This window comes from Nipponia nippon, unplaced genomic scaffold (assembly GCF_047370975.1).
Source record: "Nipponia nippon isolate SJK-2023a ecotype South Korea unplaced genomic scaffold, ASM4737097v1 scaffold_1, whole genome shotgun sequence".
Classification (NCBI taxonomy): Eukaryota; Metazoa; Chordata; class Aves; order Pelecaniformes; family Threskiornithidae; genus Nipponia; species Nipponia nippon.
The window spans coordinates 140,839,073-140,854,738 of NW_028262290.1; positions in this window are offsets into that span (position 1 = coordinate 140,839,073).

Consider the following 15,666-nt stretch of genomic DNA (forward strand, 5'->3'; position numbering starts at 1 on the left):
CATCAATGCACACCGGGAGCCAATGGAGTCAGAGGAGTGTAAGGGTATTAGCTGTAATTCCCAGGCTTTCATATGAGTAGCCTGTTACTGAACCTTTACAGCAAAATAGATTATTTTCAAGTTTTATCCCCAGGATTATTTCCTCAGCTGCCCTCCTATCTCTCGAAGAAATAGCAGTACCCAGCATAGATTCAAGCAGAAAAGGGTAGGCTTAAGCAGCCACCTGATGCTCTCTGAAGAGATCCCTGTCTGGATAGATACAGAAAATCCATTGTTTTTTTCAAACTGTGGTCAATAAGTTTTTGCATTGAAGATTAATCTCTAGGAGCTACTGATGGGCATAGTAAAACTGGAGGTCGTTAGTCTGCTTATAAGCAGGAGTCAAAGGCTAATAACTTTCTTCATGCTGGGAAGGACTTTCTGCTGCAGGAACAGCCTGAGCTCTGCCTGAAGACCATGTTTTGTTTCAAAACCTACGAGTGTTCCTGTTCCTCCGGTTCCACTTCACGTCTGTTGGGTGTGTCAAGTCACACAGCTGCCATGATGAATATGTTTGTAAACAACCTCCTCCTGGAAGCCCTGAAAAAAACCCCAAGTAACACCTTCATAAGGAAGGAGAGTGCAAGCAAAAGCAAGAGCTCTGAAAGGAAAAGCAGTTAGAGAAGTACTCGCAGGGATCCACGAGGGAGGAAACAATTGCAAGACACAGAGATGCACAGGAGGATGTAGATGTCTGGAGATTAGGCATGGTGGGGCTGGTCCTGGGAAAGAGGAGGGATGTTCATCCTCCTCCAAATGGGCTGCAGGAGTCTGCACTGAGCACCTGGGTGACCCCATGCTCAGCAGGCAACGGTATCTCACCCAAGGAAGTGCCCGCATTCCCCTGAGACCCCAGCCTCAGGGTGGCAGCATTCACATTCATGGGCAGCAGTTCTGGTCTGATATGTGCTCTGCCCAAGAGGGATAAATTCATCTCTAGACCATTTGGCTTTGGCGGTGGAGTGACTGACTGGGTTTTAGCCAACCTGCTGCTCAGTTGGCTGAGCAAAGTGTACCCATGCACCAGGGCCAGACCCAGCACCCTTGTGCAGAAGATGCTGGCTGAGCTGCGAGAGAGATTGTCAATAGACAGGGAACCCACATCCCATCCCTGCTTCTGCCCAAGGGGGACCTAAACTCTTTTTTCTCAGGAAATCTGAGGAAACATCTCAAACCCCAGAGAAGAGTGACATGCCAGATTTAATTCTTCTGCCTGAACTTTCTTTGTGAACAACTTCAGGTCCCATCCTCAGTAGCATCAATCTCATGGAGCGCCCCAGCGCTCTGCGTGGCACTCCAGGGGCTGCTAGCCATATGTCGCTTTCAGCAACCCGTTTGCCGCTATTCAAGACATTGCTCAAGCGATGGGCCAAATATTCTTCTTGTACTTAGATTTACTCAACAGAAGATTTAATATCTGCACATACAGAGCCCTATCTCATCTGTTTCAGTGATCCACACAGCTATAAAGGGAATTAGAAAGCCTTTTTTTTGGCCTAGGATTACCTGACTCATCCACAGCTGGGGTATATCATAACACAGATTCTTTGAGGAAAGAAAGATGTTTGCAACTGATTCAGTAGGAATTTTCTACCAACAGCATTTCTCTGTCAGAGTGAGCCCTGAGGGCACATTTCAGATGCATTCTTGACACTGAGAATCTCCTAAGCTTCTGAGGATGCCAGGCTTCAGGACACAGGGACAGCTCTCAGCTGGACTCATCGTTTTGCTGTCGGTGTCAGAGAAACAGGTAGCAGCTGAGAAATGCCTTTCTTCTCTCAGCTCATGAAATGCAGATACAGAGATGTGAAGTACAAGCCCACAAAAAGGGCTAACCAGCATGGCTTTGGAGTCACGGATCTGATAAAAATATTTTCTTCGTGCCAAAGGAAGTCTCCCTGAAGCACACTTCATTCTCAGTTTTAATAACTTCTAATAACACTAGTATTGTGATATTAGCCTCACTTTGTTATAAAAGGCACTGAAACACTAAACCAGAGTATAGAAGATTAGGAGATTCTCTTTATAAGAAAAATACCTATGCTAGTTCTCTGAATAATGTCTAGGGGGTTATTTTTTTAAATGACCTTGTGCATTTTTCTCTCAGCTTTTTTTTACATTGTGTTAATGAATTCAAAAAGGCAGCAATAATCTCTTTTTTTCTGATAAAAGCAGACATTTTCTCAACCATTACCAGTAACTAGGTGTTAATAGAAATATTGATACTGCAGGCCTCCTGATAATACCAGTAAAACAAACTGAATTTTGTGTACTTACAGCCTCATGAAGAACATATGTATGTGTATATATATGTGTGTGTGTAGAAATATACGCACAAATCATACATGTTTTAAAATAAAAAATTCTTTGAGTTATACAGCCAACATTGTTGCTACTGTCCATAATAAATAGAAATTTAAAGAGAGGACAAGATTGACACTCCTGTACCAGCAGCTTTATGAAGGGCACAGTGGCAGAGCACTGTGAAGGAGTCTCCTCACAGGTGCCTGAAGTTGAAAGATGCAGAGCACAGGAAAGAAAGAGTTAAATGCACAGAGTCTGTGTTTAAAGCCTTCTGTTGTAATAATCATGAAAAAAGAGGATAATCAGAGAACTATTATTACGAACTCTTTGCTGAATGAGTAAATGACCACCTACTAAGGGACCAGTGCAAAACATACAAAAATGTTTGCCATACCAAGTGAATCAAAAATGGATAGTCAAAAGTCTCCTGTCTTTGCCCTAATAAAACTTTTTAACTTGATGCTGGACACAATACTCTCAATGGGTTAAAAGCCTGAGCCTCTTAGATATTCTACCCCCACAAGATTTGTCTAGACAAACCGACCACTTCCTTTCCTAAAGGATGTTCATACCGCAACAGGAAAAGCCACAAGGCCTCGGTCATCTTCTCTTGTGTAAAATCCCACAGCAGGAGAGGGATTGGGGCTTGGGGGTTGGGGGAGAGCCCCTGCAGTTTTCCCCACCACCAGGTAAATACTGATGCTGGAACTTGCCTCTGTAGGCCCAGCGATGGAGCCCTGCTCCACGTACGGCCATCAATCAGCCAAGCCCATCGTTGCAGCTCTCTATCAGCCATGGTCCTTTCAAGATACCATGTCAAAAAAATCCATCAGCTACATTAAGCCAACATTTTCTATAGCATAGGCCCCAGGGAAATCTTAACAAAGCTCCAGATTTTGTAGTGTTTTCTCCATAAAAGGCAAGAATGGGGTTTATGTCTCCTTCTACCCTTTTCACTTTCCAGCTCCTCTTTCCCTTATATGCTATACACTGTTTGTTCCTTTAGGTGAAGAGATGGGACCTGAACTTTAATAGCCTTCTGCATTCAGTCACTGTCTCTTTTTTCATTCCCTGTTAACATTAAGGGTTTTTTTAGTATATAAGAAATTAATATCCATAGTTTTGAGTGTTGCCATTACCCTTTATTAGCTATATCGCTCTATAGTCAATGGGGACCAACACATGAGCTGCAGAAGTAGGTAAATTATAAAAGATAGATACAAAGTACATCATGTAGCAAGGGTTGACTATGACAGCAAATAAGCAAGCAGTTTTTGCTGTGAAAAGCGATGTAATGAAACAGCATTGCTGTTATGAGTGTTGTTATGAGTGGTTTTGCACTCATTGCCTCTCATAGAAAAGCCTTTTCCTCACTGGGGCACAATAAAACCCCATTTCACACTCAGTGCCTCTGTGGAGGCTCTCAGCACTGCAGGCACCAAGGTGAAACCTCTCCACTGATGCAGCACCTCCTCCGAGGCTGCGGAGAGCCTGTACATCTGCCTCTCCTCAGCTGTAGCATCCCTCATACCCACAAAAATCACCGATGGAGGAAAGGCACCGGGGTTTATGAATAGGAGCGAAAGAATTAGCTGGAAACCACGGGGAAGCACAGATGCAACAGAGATTATAACTGAGCTTGGAGATTCCTAATGACCAGGAAACATATTGGTGAATGGAGAAAAGACAGAACGTCAAAGCCTCAGGTAATCTGCTAAAATAACCCAAACGGGAAACAAAAGACAGCACCTTCATCGACATGGCACAAATAGGACAGGTCTGCCTTCTGACAAGATTTCTACTTACACATTCTTCTCCTCTAAGAAGTACATGGTATCCACCTTCAACTAATTCAAAGTAACTGTGGCCTCAGCAGATCTAAGGTATCAGCTCTTGCTCTGCTTGGTGCTTCCTCAATGCTTTCAGAGCAAAGGCTCTGCTTCCCTGTTCCCTTCCTCTGCCACGCTGACCCTCAGTAGACTGCTAAACAATTCACATTTATTTAAAATTAAATCAACAAGGAAAATCAAGGATTAAAAGTCCATGAATGACCAATTCGGCTTCCTGACGCCGCTTTAGGCACACAACACTACAAAATTCTATTATCACTTAACTTAATTGATAAACAATTTAACATGCCAGGAAAATCATTAGGTAACAAATCCAAATAAATGGGCTCCCCTACCACAAACAAGTGAGGGGCTGAAGTTATCTGGCTCATCAGATGGATGGCTTTGCTGTTCATTCTGATTAACTTTTGTGCCTGTGCCAAGACTGAGTTGCTAGCTACGCTGTACACTTGTTCTATGAACGGATTTTATTGCCAAAGAGAGAGAGTTCAAAGACAGTCCAGCTGTTGCATGAATACACACAGCTCTGAGCATGGCACAGACCTCAGGACAACACCTCTTATGAGTCTCTCCTTCCAAAATATTAGGTGATCATAGAGCTGATTGCTGCAGCTTTCAGAAATGTAGATGCAAATGCAGAACCACCTTTGTGAGCACGGCAGGTCCCACTGGTCACCAAGCAAGAGAGGGAAACTTTTTGCAGCAGTCCCAAGTTCTCTTAATGGTTATAAAGGGGTTTCTTACTGGTGCTCTACTGGTTGCCTTCAGTGCACAGCTCTTTTGAACTTGTCCCTTATGTGAACACTGTAATTAATAGCCAGTTTTGGGGCTGACTGAAGCCTTTGGGGTCAGTGAAGAAAGGGACTTCTATTGGCTTTCAGGCAGCTTCTCTAGTGTCAGTGAGCTCAGTAAACACCAACACTTGATGTCTACCTTGGAGTGACAGGCAGGACAAAAGGCCTCTTGTGGAGTCTAGATGAACATGTTTTTCAGACTCATGGACGGGGATGAACAGGTCTGATTTGTTGCCTTTTCTTCTTGTAGCTGCTTATAATCAGAACTACTCATGGAGAGAATAAATATTATGATTATATTTTCTTCTATGAATTAAAAATGAGCAACAGCAGTGAGTCATCCTCAGTCACAGGGAATAAAAAATGAATCAACTGTTATTAAAACCAAAACCACTGTTTTGTCACACACACACCACTTGCATTTTTCTCCTACCTTCTTTCCAAAGCACTTTGCTGGTTTCCTTGAAGACTTCCTTGCAACTGATGAGGATTTCACACTTGCAGGATTATAACCTCATTGAAAGCCAAGGAAAGAGCAAGAACTGATGAACCTCTAAGCAGAAAAGATGATGTTTTGATGAAAGAGGTCAGAGAAACAAAGCAGCTTCTGATGTGGGAGATGTAGATGCTGGTTGGCCACCAAGTGAGCCAAGCTCACATTGAGCACACAGGTACTTCCAGCTTGGAGCTGGAGTTGCTCTCCGTGGGTGAGAGCCAGAGATCTGCCGAATGGAAAGGTGTGTTGGGAGAGGCAGCATGGGCCCATCCTGTCCTTTGCCTGGGCAGCAGGTTGCCACTCTGTACCCCATCGGTGCTTCTGGTGATAGTGTATGGCCAACGTCAAGCAGAGAATGTCACCTACCAATGGGCAACCGAGGCTTCAAGACAGCTAGAGCTTGGGCCACACAGGTAGAGCTATGGATGTCCCATCACCCATATCTCCATGTCTGGTGGCAGCAGCTCAGGGAGGGCAAAGGACTGGTTGTCTCCTGTTTGAACTGACAATCTCCATAATCTGCTTTAGTTTTAATGACATGAATGAGAACCTCCATGTTATATGAGTGGAATTCAGACTGGCTGTTACTATGTGTATGTGTCAGCCATGATCACTTTGAGATATTGTGGGGTTTTTTTCCAAATGTTTCCTTAGAGTAACAGTATAAAACACCAAGTACCATTTGATATCAATTTGTATAATGCCGTTTCGATGGGCTAGGTGGACAGTCATCAAAGCAGAGTAGGCTCAGAAGCCTGGATTTTAACAATATCTTAATAAGTCTACCAGTGGACACCATTAGCACATGGTGAGATAGGAAAACAAAATATTGGTGTTTTACTGTGATTAATAATAGTAATAATAATAATAACTATGCTACTAATAATACGTGGCTGTATATTCTATTTTTCCCCATCAGTCTCAAAGTACTTCTACAAAGGCAGGTGAGATGTTTCAACTCCAGTAAAAGGTGGAGAGAAGGAAATGCATAATTGGCAACCAAATATCTGCTTTTCCCTGTCTAGTTAGGGTCACACCGTATCTATCTCTCATTTTATTCGGATATCTGTTGATTTTCTCCAGTCCCACAATATGTGTAGTATTAAAAAATAAATAGGTGGCAGGGACGCTATAAAAAATTTGCAGCTGCTTAAACCACAAAGTCATGGGAGGAAATACTTTGCAGCAGAGCTGAGCTGTATTAACAATTTTCCAATTATAATGTTGAGAGTGCATGAGAGCTAAGAGATGCTAGGTGTGCATATTGTAAGCAAAGGCAGAGTCAGTACTGGAGACATTTGGCCTACCTCATCTCATTAGGATTTAATGGCTGGTTTGTGTATCTCACTGCGGTCTTACGAGGTCACCACTCAGCACTCTTGCTAACGCTGCTGAGGAGACAAACTCATGGCAAGCTGATGGAAATAACCTTTTTTCCCCTCAGATAGTAAGTTCAAGGCAACCTGCCTGTTTCAGAGAAATGGGAATAGGTGGAACGAGAGGCCGTATTTTGGGTAAAATTCCTGATACACTGATCTAAAAGGGGCATATACATGCCATGCTTCTGTTTGGTCGATGCATTAATGACCTGAAACATAGGCTGTAAGTCCTGGGGCAGGCAGACCGTTGTCTTGCCCCAGTACAGGTGAGGGGAGGTGGTCATGCTGGTGGGATACAGCATGGGTTAGACACCAGCCCTGCAGTGTCAGAACCACAATCAACTGAAACTATGACATTTCTGTCCATCTCTTTCAGAGGAGCCACAGACACCAAGGATTCCTGGTACTGATTTAATATCTGGAAAAATAGTTGTAGCAGCATTTATTATTATTGGTGCTACAGCAGCACCTAGAGACCCATCCTGGGACTGGGAATCCTTTGCCCTGGCAATAGGCAAAGAGGGGATGAAGGAGGATCCCCACAGAGACGAGATTACAGTCTAAATGGAAAAGATAGATAAAAGCTGGAGGGAGAAAGAGGTGAGGAGCAAAATGGAGGGTTTGCACCCATCAGCAAATAGCCTGGGCTATGCTCGGATTTAATTTCGCCTAAACACAAGGGGATGCACAACTTCCTGGTGAGCTGGCTGTGTTGAAATGAAGTGTTTTAGCCTGAAGTTTCATATATAGGGTTACCTTTGGGCTTAACTTGCCAGGAAAGGCACCAAAACAAGTTTCTTGTTCATTGAGATAATTCCATCATTGAAAGAGCTATAGATGAGGCTTTCTGGAAAATAAACATTAAGATACCAGTGTTTATCAAAATCAGCTGGACTTTCTGAGTGTTGTTACAGTGAGCTGGAAACCTGCCATTCTGGATTTTATCCAAGCTACTGTAAGAATAAATACCTTTTTCTGTCTGTTGCCTGAAATGAACAAACATTCATCAGAATATTTCATTTTTGCTTAATTCAGGAAATGGACAGAAAACCCAAACAATGCTCATTTTCTAATACTGAGGGATTTTGATTCATGGTAAAGACACAGACCATGTTTTGTTTAATGTGTTTCCAATGTTAGGATCCTGAAGTCTTATGTCTGGAAAACTAAACACAAAATTAGAAACTTAATTACAGATATCCATGAAAATACTGGCCTTATTTCCCTTCTGATCCTATGATACATTCTTGAAAATTAAGTCGTGTATCCCACCACTAGCAATAAAGCTTTCTGTGTATTTAGAAAAGAGAGAAAGAGTATTTGGCGTAGTGTTTATCAATTTTCATTAGAAAGAGGTTTTCCAATTTTCATAAGTATGGCTTTATATGAGTTAAGAACCTAATGGGACTTAATGGAAAGTGAATATTTCCTGTGTCTTGCAGACAATGCTTTCAGGAATCAGCATTTCGAGAAAAAATATTTTTAAAAATCTTTTTGCTTTACCTTTTTTATTTGTAATTAATGCTGCCTTAAGGAAAGTGTTTACTCTTTAGTGCCTGTGCATGGATAGGAGTGATACACAGCAAAATATAAGCCTTACTAAAAATAAATAAATCCAGGAATACTTCTGTGTTTATTTTCCAGTGGCTTCCCCAAAGTAGTGTAAAATTAGATAAATATGCGGGGTCTTCTCTGTCGCTGTGGAGTGAAGGATATCCTGTGCTCTGGGAGAAGGGGGCTCCAGCAATCAACCTCTTTGGTACAGTCCCTTAAAATAGCTATATTAGCACAAATTCTCAAAATCTCATTCCCATTTTAGATGATTCACTAGGAGAAGAAAAAAAGAAGAATATTTTTCATCTCCTGAACACAAACTTTCCAATCCTCAACTTGAAGCATCACCCTCAAAATATGCTGGAATAAGATAACTGTTCAGTTTAACCACACTAACAATTCCCCAACCAAACGGCATTCCCAGGATGTCACATCTGCTAAACCTGATGCTCAAATCACTGAGAAAAGTTCTCTGCAAAGAAATGGGCTCAATTGGTCCACAAACTTTTTGAGAGAGTATATCCCTCTTCCAAGCACTCTTTCTTCTGAGTCACGAGCTGCTTCTAGTCAGAAACATAAGAAGGGCCTCCCAGGGGGAAATAAGTGCTATTTTGAAGTTTTGCTGGGCGTTTTTATCCATGCAATATTCTTCGTGCTGGACACAACGGCGGCGGCGGCCACCACCAGGTGTCAGCACAGAAGGAGGCTCTGAGGGCGATGTGCCTCAGAGCCTTGCCAGGCCTGCTTCTCCCAGACCTTCCCGGTCTGGCTTCCCAGCTCTTTGCTGAGCTGAAGGCTCAGCTGAAAACGGTTTGGGTATTTCAAAGATCCTGTAGCCAAGCTGTGTCAATTGTTCCCAGAGGAAGCTTGGAAAACTTGTGTGTCTTGCTTGTGGATTTGGTGTGCGAGGCTTTAATGCAAGAGAAGACATGTTTGGGAGGCTGGTCCGTTTGCAAGTGAGTGTCTCATTCTGTGCTGTTCTCTGACCAGAAATGTATCTGGCTTTCGGTCTTTCTTTGCTGAATAGATTTCAAAGGTAAGCCTTCATTTTTTTTATTGGCTATTTACTGTCATACCTTACACATTTAGAGAGCTGCTCAGAAGAGCTCTCAAAGACACCATGGCATCCCACCATCAGGACACAAAATGAGGCAGGTGAGGCAATGTGCCTGTCTTTCTGCAGTGCTGGTGGGAGCTGTGGAGGAATCAGCATGACCACTCAACAGTGGTCAAAGACCACGCACTCATCGGTACAGAGATCAATGACTCCCCTCTGCCATGGTCCACTGAACTCCCCTTCCTCGGGAGGCTTCCACTGAAGCCCCACTCTGTGCAAGTGTGCAGGATACTTGCTTAGATTATCACTCTGTTAGCATTAAACATAATTTTTCATAAACTCAGTATGGAAACTTCCATTAACTTCGAGACATCTAAGCTCTAGATTCAGCTTCCTAGGTGCGCATAGTTCTTTCAGTCAATGTGAATTAGTCATGGAGGCACCTTGTACTCTTTACACCGTCTAACTTTAAATATGGTCCCAAGTGATGAAGTTTCAATTAAATTTTGTTTTCACAAATTTAACAAACGTGAGGTTTTCTTATTATTTGGCTTAAATTTGCTTGCCCTTCCTCTTTCAGCTTAGTTGTTTTCCTATTTACATTTTGCTGACTTGTGTATGTTTAGAATTTTAACACTTATTACATTACAGAGTGAATTAGTTCTTCAGCTAGTAAATAGCACAAAGTATTGTGCAAAAGCATGTGGTAGCCTATATTTGAAATAGTCCTTAGACTTTTGGTTACTAATATCTATTCCCTGGTCTTTGTATTGCAGCAGGTGTGCCCAGAGTTAGCCAGGTCAGACATGTAGAAGAATAATGATTGGTATAAGGAAATCATTCCTGCACATTGACTGTTGTGCACATTGTTGGTCCCTTCACGAGTAAAAACTGAAATTGGAAAAAAAGGAAAGCTTCAGATATCCACGATATCTTTTGTACTGAATAACCTGAGCTGTGGAAATAATACTGGGAAATGGGAACATCTAGCATTTTGACTTTACATAAACCAGGAACCTCTTAACTGTTTGATTATCACAGTCATGAAATAACCAAGAGGACTAGGAAACAAATCACTTGAAGTTGGGAGTTTGGCACTATTTTGGAATGGAGGAGTAATTGCGGAGCATGAAACGGGACCTGGCTCCCTGGTGATACAGCAACTGGGTTTGCAGTCCTCTCGCACTCCTGTCTGTAGTTTAAAGGGAGGTACCAGGAAAAGACTTTTCTCATTCTGATGAAGTTCAGTGATCATAAAAGAGAAGATAGGTTCTCTGAAGAACTAAAGATAAGATGATTTCAGTTTCCAGTATTTTCCTGGATGATTGGTATCCTAAGGAAGGGAAGGAAGATGTATGGGATCCAGATGAGAGCATTAAAGGCAGAATTAATAGCACTCAAATGGCACTTGCTCAGTTCAAAGATGTAGCTGTGAAGGTCACATTGTTTGCTCATGAGAACATTCAAAAGCATATGTGAGTACCTCAAAATAGTTTGGTATCAATCAGATTGCATAATGTACTAGTTCATTCAAGACGTAGAAGTGACACCCAGGACAGTGGAAAGCGAAGGGGAGCTGGCTGCAGCTGAGCTCTCTGTATTGTAGGAAAATTATTTGCTACAACCAAGAACCGAGCAAAATGAAATAAAGCAGATGAGACACAGACACAATACAGAATCTTTTGGGAATCCAGAATATGGACAGGAATATTGGTCAGTAGCTAAAAGTGCTTGAAGTCTTCAAAGGATTTTGTGATGTTTATAAGAAAACTGATACCAACTGATACCTGCTGCGAGATGGTAAAGAAAGCATTAAAACAGATTGTAGGAATAAATCCGAAAATAACGGAAAAAGAATGGTTTGATAAAGATTAGAGGAAAGTAACTGAGACTCGCATATAGCAAAGCTGTAGTCTTCAGAATCAGAATTGAACTCTGGATGAGAAACACCGTAAAACCAGAGGGAAAGTAATGAGGCCAGCAGTATAAGGAGAAAGGCAATGCTTTCATGGCTTGGGGAAAAAGATGAAACAGAATAGAAAGATTAGTAAAATAAACACATTTTATAAGGGTATCGATGCATGGAAGAGAGGATATTAACCACATCTATGTCTGATAAAGAACAAATAAGGAAACCTTTTCATTATAAAAAACTCAATTACAGAAGAGCAAGGAGGAGTACTTTTATGTGTCCACTACAGGGAGATGGTTAATAGTGAATAAAAAGCTGTCTCCCAGACACATGAGCTATTTGTGGAAGAATTAAATTTTGAAGTGATTTGAGAGGCAATCAGGAGCTCAGGAACAACAAAACACCAGGTGCTGCTAATGTTGCCACTGAATTATTAGAAATGGGAAAGAATATGACAATTCTTTTTCATGATTTAGGGGTTTGAAAAAGAATTCCAAGAGAATGAAAGCAGGCAGTCAGATTGCCATTTGGAAAAAAAGGAACAAATCAGAAAGAACACCACTCTCATTTTCTCACTCATTATGGCCAATAGTATCCTGTTGCTGGTATTTTTTCATCGTCACATTCCTTTTACTGAGGTATATGTATGAAATATATGTTCTGGAAAAGTATATCTTCTATGAATCAGCTGTTTTCATTCTGTCATTACTGGAGAAGAAAAAATGTTAAGATGATGAGAATGCCTGTATAATTTTCTTATATTTTTAAGATGGTGGCTGAGCTGAAATGGAAGCATGTGGAAAACCTGGTGCTATTATCGAATGGTGTAACTGTGTTTGGAGTGCAAAATATTGTGTAGAAAATATGGAATTGCATCTGTCCCATTTTGGAGACTTAGGGCAACACACTAACACTACTGCTGGTTTATGTCTTTCTGGAAGGGGTAGTACAATTACAGCACAACTCTCAAAATACCCAGTTTTTGCAAACGTAGGTACTGCTTTGGTAATCCTGTGAAGGGGAAGTGAAGACTTGAAGAACATTATTAGAAAACTGGGACCAAAGTGCAGTGAAGATAGATAAAATCAAATGCACAGTTGCATTTGGTTCAAATAAACAGGACACGGAGAAATATGCCTTTAACAGAAAAGAAAGTACAAAATTTGTGGGAGATGCAAAGAATCCCTACAGCCTTTAATACTATGATTTTATGGTAGAAGGTTTTTAAATTTAAATCATGATACAACTTTAAATCATGCCATTCACTGGACAGAATTGTAGATCATGTGTATATACCAAAAGAAGGTTTCTTTAGACATAATTTCATTTAACCATATTAAAATGCTACAAACCATCTATTTGTATGGAATTACACATATTTCCAGCCATGTGTTATGCCAAGAGTAAACAACTTCTTGAACCATTACTCCTTGGTCTTGCATTTGGTTTTAAGTCAATGCAGAGATGTCCTTGTATAATGTTCAAGTAGCATCGGAAAGTGTCAGTTATTTAAAACTCACCCTGCAACCAGTCTTATAGCTAACTTTAAGGATGTGACATTTCCCTTTTCTGCTTATATTCCTGATGGTAGTCCAGGGTCCAAGTGTAATGGCGCAGTACAAGGTCAGTAGCTCTGGCTTAACAGAATAATCAAGTCAGTATTATGAGGAGCGCAACTACATTTATTTTTCCAGGCTATAGGACTGATACCACAAACTGCACTGAAGATTATTATCCTGCCTTTTTTACGTGATTACAGTACATGCAGCATAAAACTATTAGCAAGCACTGTGTGCTGGAGCACTGAGCTCCCACCTGCACCTGTGAAAAGGATGATCATTTGGATGTACTTAATACCCCCAGCTTGGCTGAGAGTTCAGAGCAGCTTTCCATTAGAGGAAACAAGGGAAGACAACAACAGACACAGAGGAGACTCTTTGATGAGCTACTGCCTAGGAAAAAAGCACAGAAAGATGGAAAATATTATGGGCACCTACTTTTTCTAAAAAACTACAACTCAGTTTCTCAAAAAGGCTGTGAAATTGGATGTCATATGCCTTCTTCCTTCCTGAGGAAGCAGTTGCTTTATTCTCACAATATGCACCTAGATCTATGGGGAGGCAGTTTGGTTTCTGAAACCACCCCTGCGCCTCTGCAGGACCCGGCTCTGCCTGCTGCTCACCTGGCAAAGAAGGGAGAAGCAACCACCAGCCCCAGCCATTGCCTGTGATGCCAGCTCCTGCTCTCTGGCAGCCTAAAGGTGCTGTGGAGATTTCCTACTCTTTTCTTCTTATACCCTCCCTGGTGTTGGCTAAAGCAGCAGCTGGGTGGGCAGCAAATGAAAATGGGAAGGGACAAAAACTACCAGTGAAAGTTACCCAGCACAGGTTACAGAGCAGTTTCAATGACATGGAAGGCATCGAGGCTGGAGTGAATTTACATTACCAGCTTCCAGAGAAAGTGTTCCTGTGGAGGGACCAGACCAGGATTTCTCCCAGGGCTGACGCTGGTATGAATTGCACTGAAAGGAAAGCCTGGACAAAGCACATAATCTGCCCTTGCTGTGCCAGAGAGGGAAAGTTAATTCCCAGGGTCTCACTTGGTGTTCATGCTGGGCAGTTCCCGCAGGACCTTTCTTTCCATCAAAGGGCTGTTTGTCAGTGTATTTTGCTTGTGCCACCTTTGTGGCATTTTTCATTAATATGCTGGATTTTTATTTCTTTTTTAATCCTCTCCAGAATGCTGTATCAGAGGCAATGTAGGGTTTGCTGACTCCTGTTTTCACCGTTGCATTTCTATTTTCTCAGATGGTATAATTACAAAATATAGAACACATATAGCAAAGAGTATCACACTGCTTTGCAGCCCCCAGATAACAAGCTAGAGAAGATAAGTCCCTTCAGTTAGAAAGGTCTGTTTCTGCTGGCTTTTTTCCCAAAGACAATTCCAGGTTGATATCAGAGAGGCATCTTGTGTAAACCGAGGCTGCTAGCAGAGACAGTAGGATCTTAGACTTTTGGGGTGGGGGAGCTGGGGAACACTTAGCTGGGGTGTGCTAGAGGAGGATCCTAGGACTGATTTTAAGATGGGAAGGATTTATCTAGTCTGTCCTTTTCCCTGAATCAGGTTTGTACACATATTTCACAGACTGACTGTGTAGGAGCAACATTTCTGCCCTGTTGTGGTTAGATGTTATATTTCTGTCCGATTTCCTGTGTGGAAAAATGGGAGCTCTTGCTGTGTTTCTCTCTTGGCTGTGTAATTAGGGGCTTGCTGCTGCCCAGAGCCCTCCGTGGTGAGGGAGGCAGAGAAAAGTTTATGAAGGCATTAGGAGGTGTGGGTGGGAAAGCAGAGCTATCAAAGGATGCATCATGGGGCAGTGATGAAGTGGGAAGCGGGAAAAGGTAAGAAAAAATGCAGTAAGTATGGAAAAAGTGGGTGAAATGCTTCTAAAGTATGGAAGACCTGATCTTGACTGATCTCCCCATAGCTCTGTTGTTGAAGATCAAAACTGCTGCAGCACTCAGAGTGCTCTGAGCCTTGGTAACACACAGGCAAGGGCCTGGCCAGCAGCATCTCTACACTTTGCTGGCCATGGAAATCCACTCCTGCTTTGTGGATAAAGGACTTCAAGCCTCCTGGGTCTCCTGATAGTAAAAAACTCACAAATTTAAAAATAATGTATGTTTAGACAGCGAGAGAAAGCAGACCAGGATCTGATGGGTTCATTTTCTGTATATGGAAAAGTTTACAATAGAAAACTGCAGTCATTCTATCCAGCAACTAGATAACTTCTTCTGAAAAGAAAAGGCATAGCGTAATCGAGTTGTCTAAAGGTTAAGGGAAAATATGAAGTGTATTACCGAGAAAAGTGACCCAAACTTTAGTGGTAACAGGGTGGCTGGTAATACCATTGCATTTAATAGAATCTAAGGAAGAGCTTTTCCTTGCAGAATTACTGCCTTATTTGTAAGTAAGGTAAACTCTATTTCTCCTGTTTTGCATTGATTTTAATTTTGCTTATAAACACCTTGAAAAGAAAGAAAAGTACTTTTTGCTTGTATAAAATAGAATACAACTAGACAGCAGAAAAAAATTAGCAAACATGTCTTTTTCTTTTCCTAGTGGAAAAGTCATTTTTCAGTAAAAGACCCTCAGAAAATCAGATTCTAGACATATTTTTGGCTGAAAACAGAAACATCTAAGTTTTTCTTTTGAGGAATAAAGAAATCAAAGCTGCCTGCAGAACACGGGCAGTACTTACAAAAATACCGTTTCACT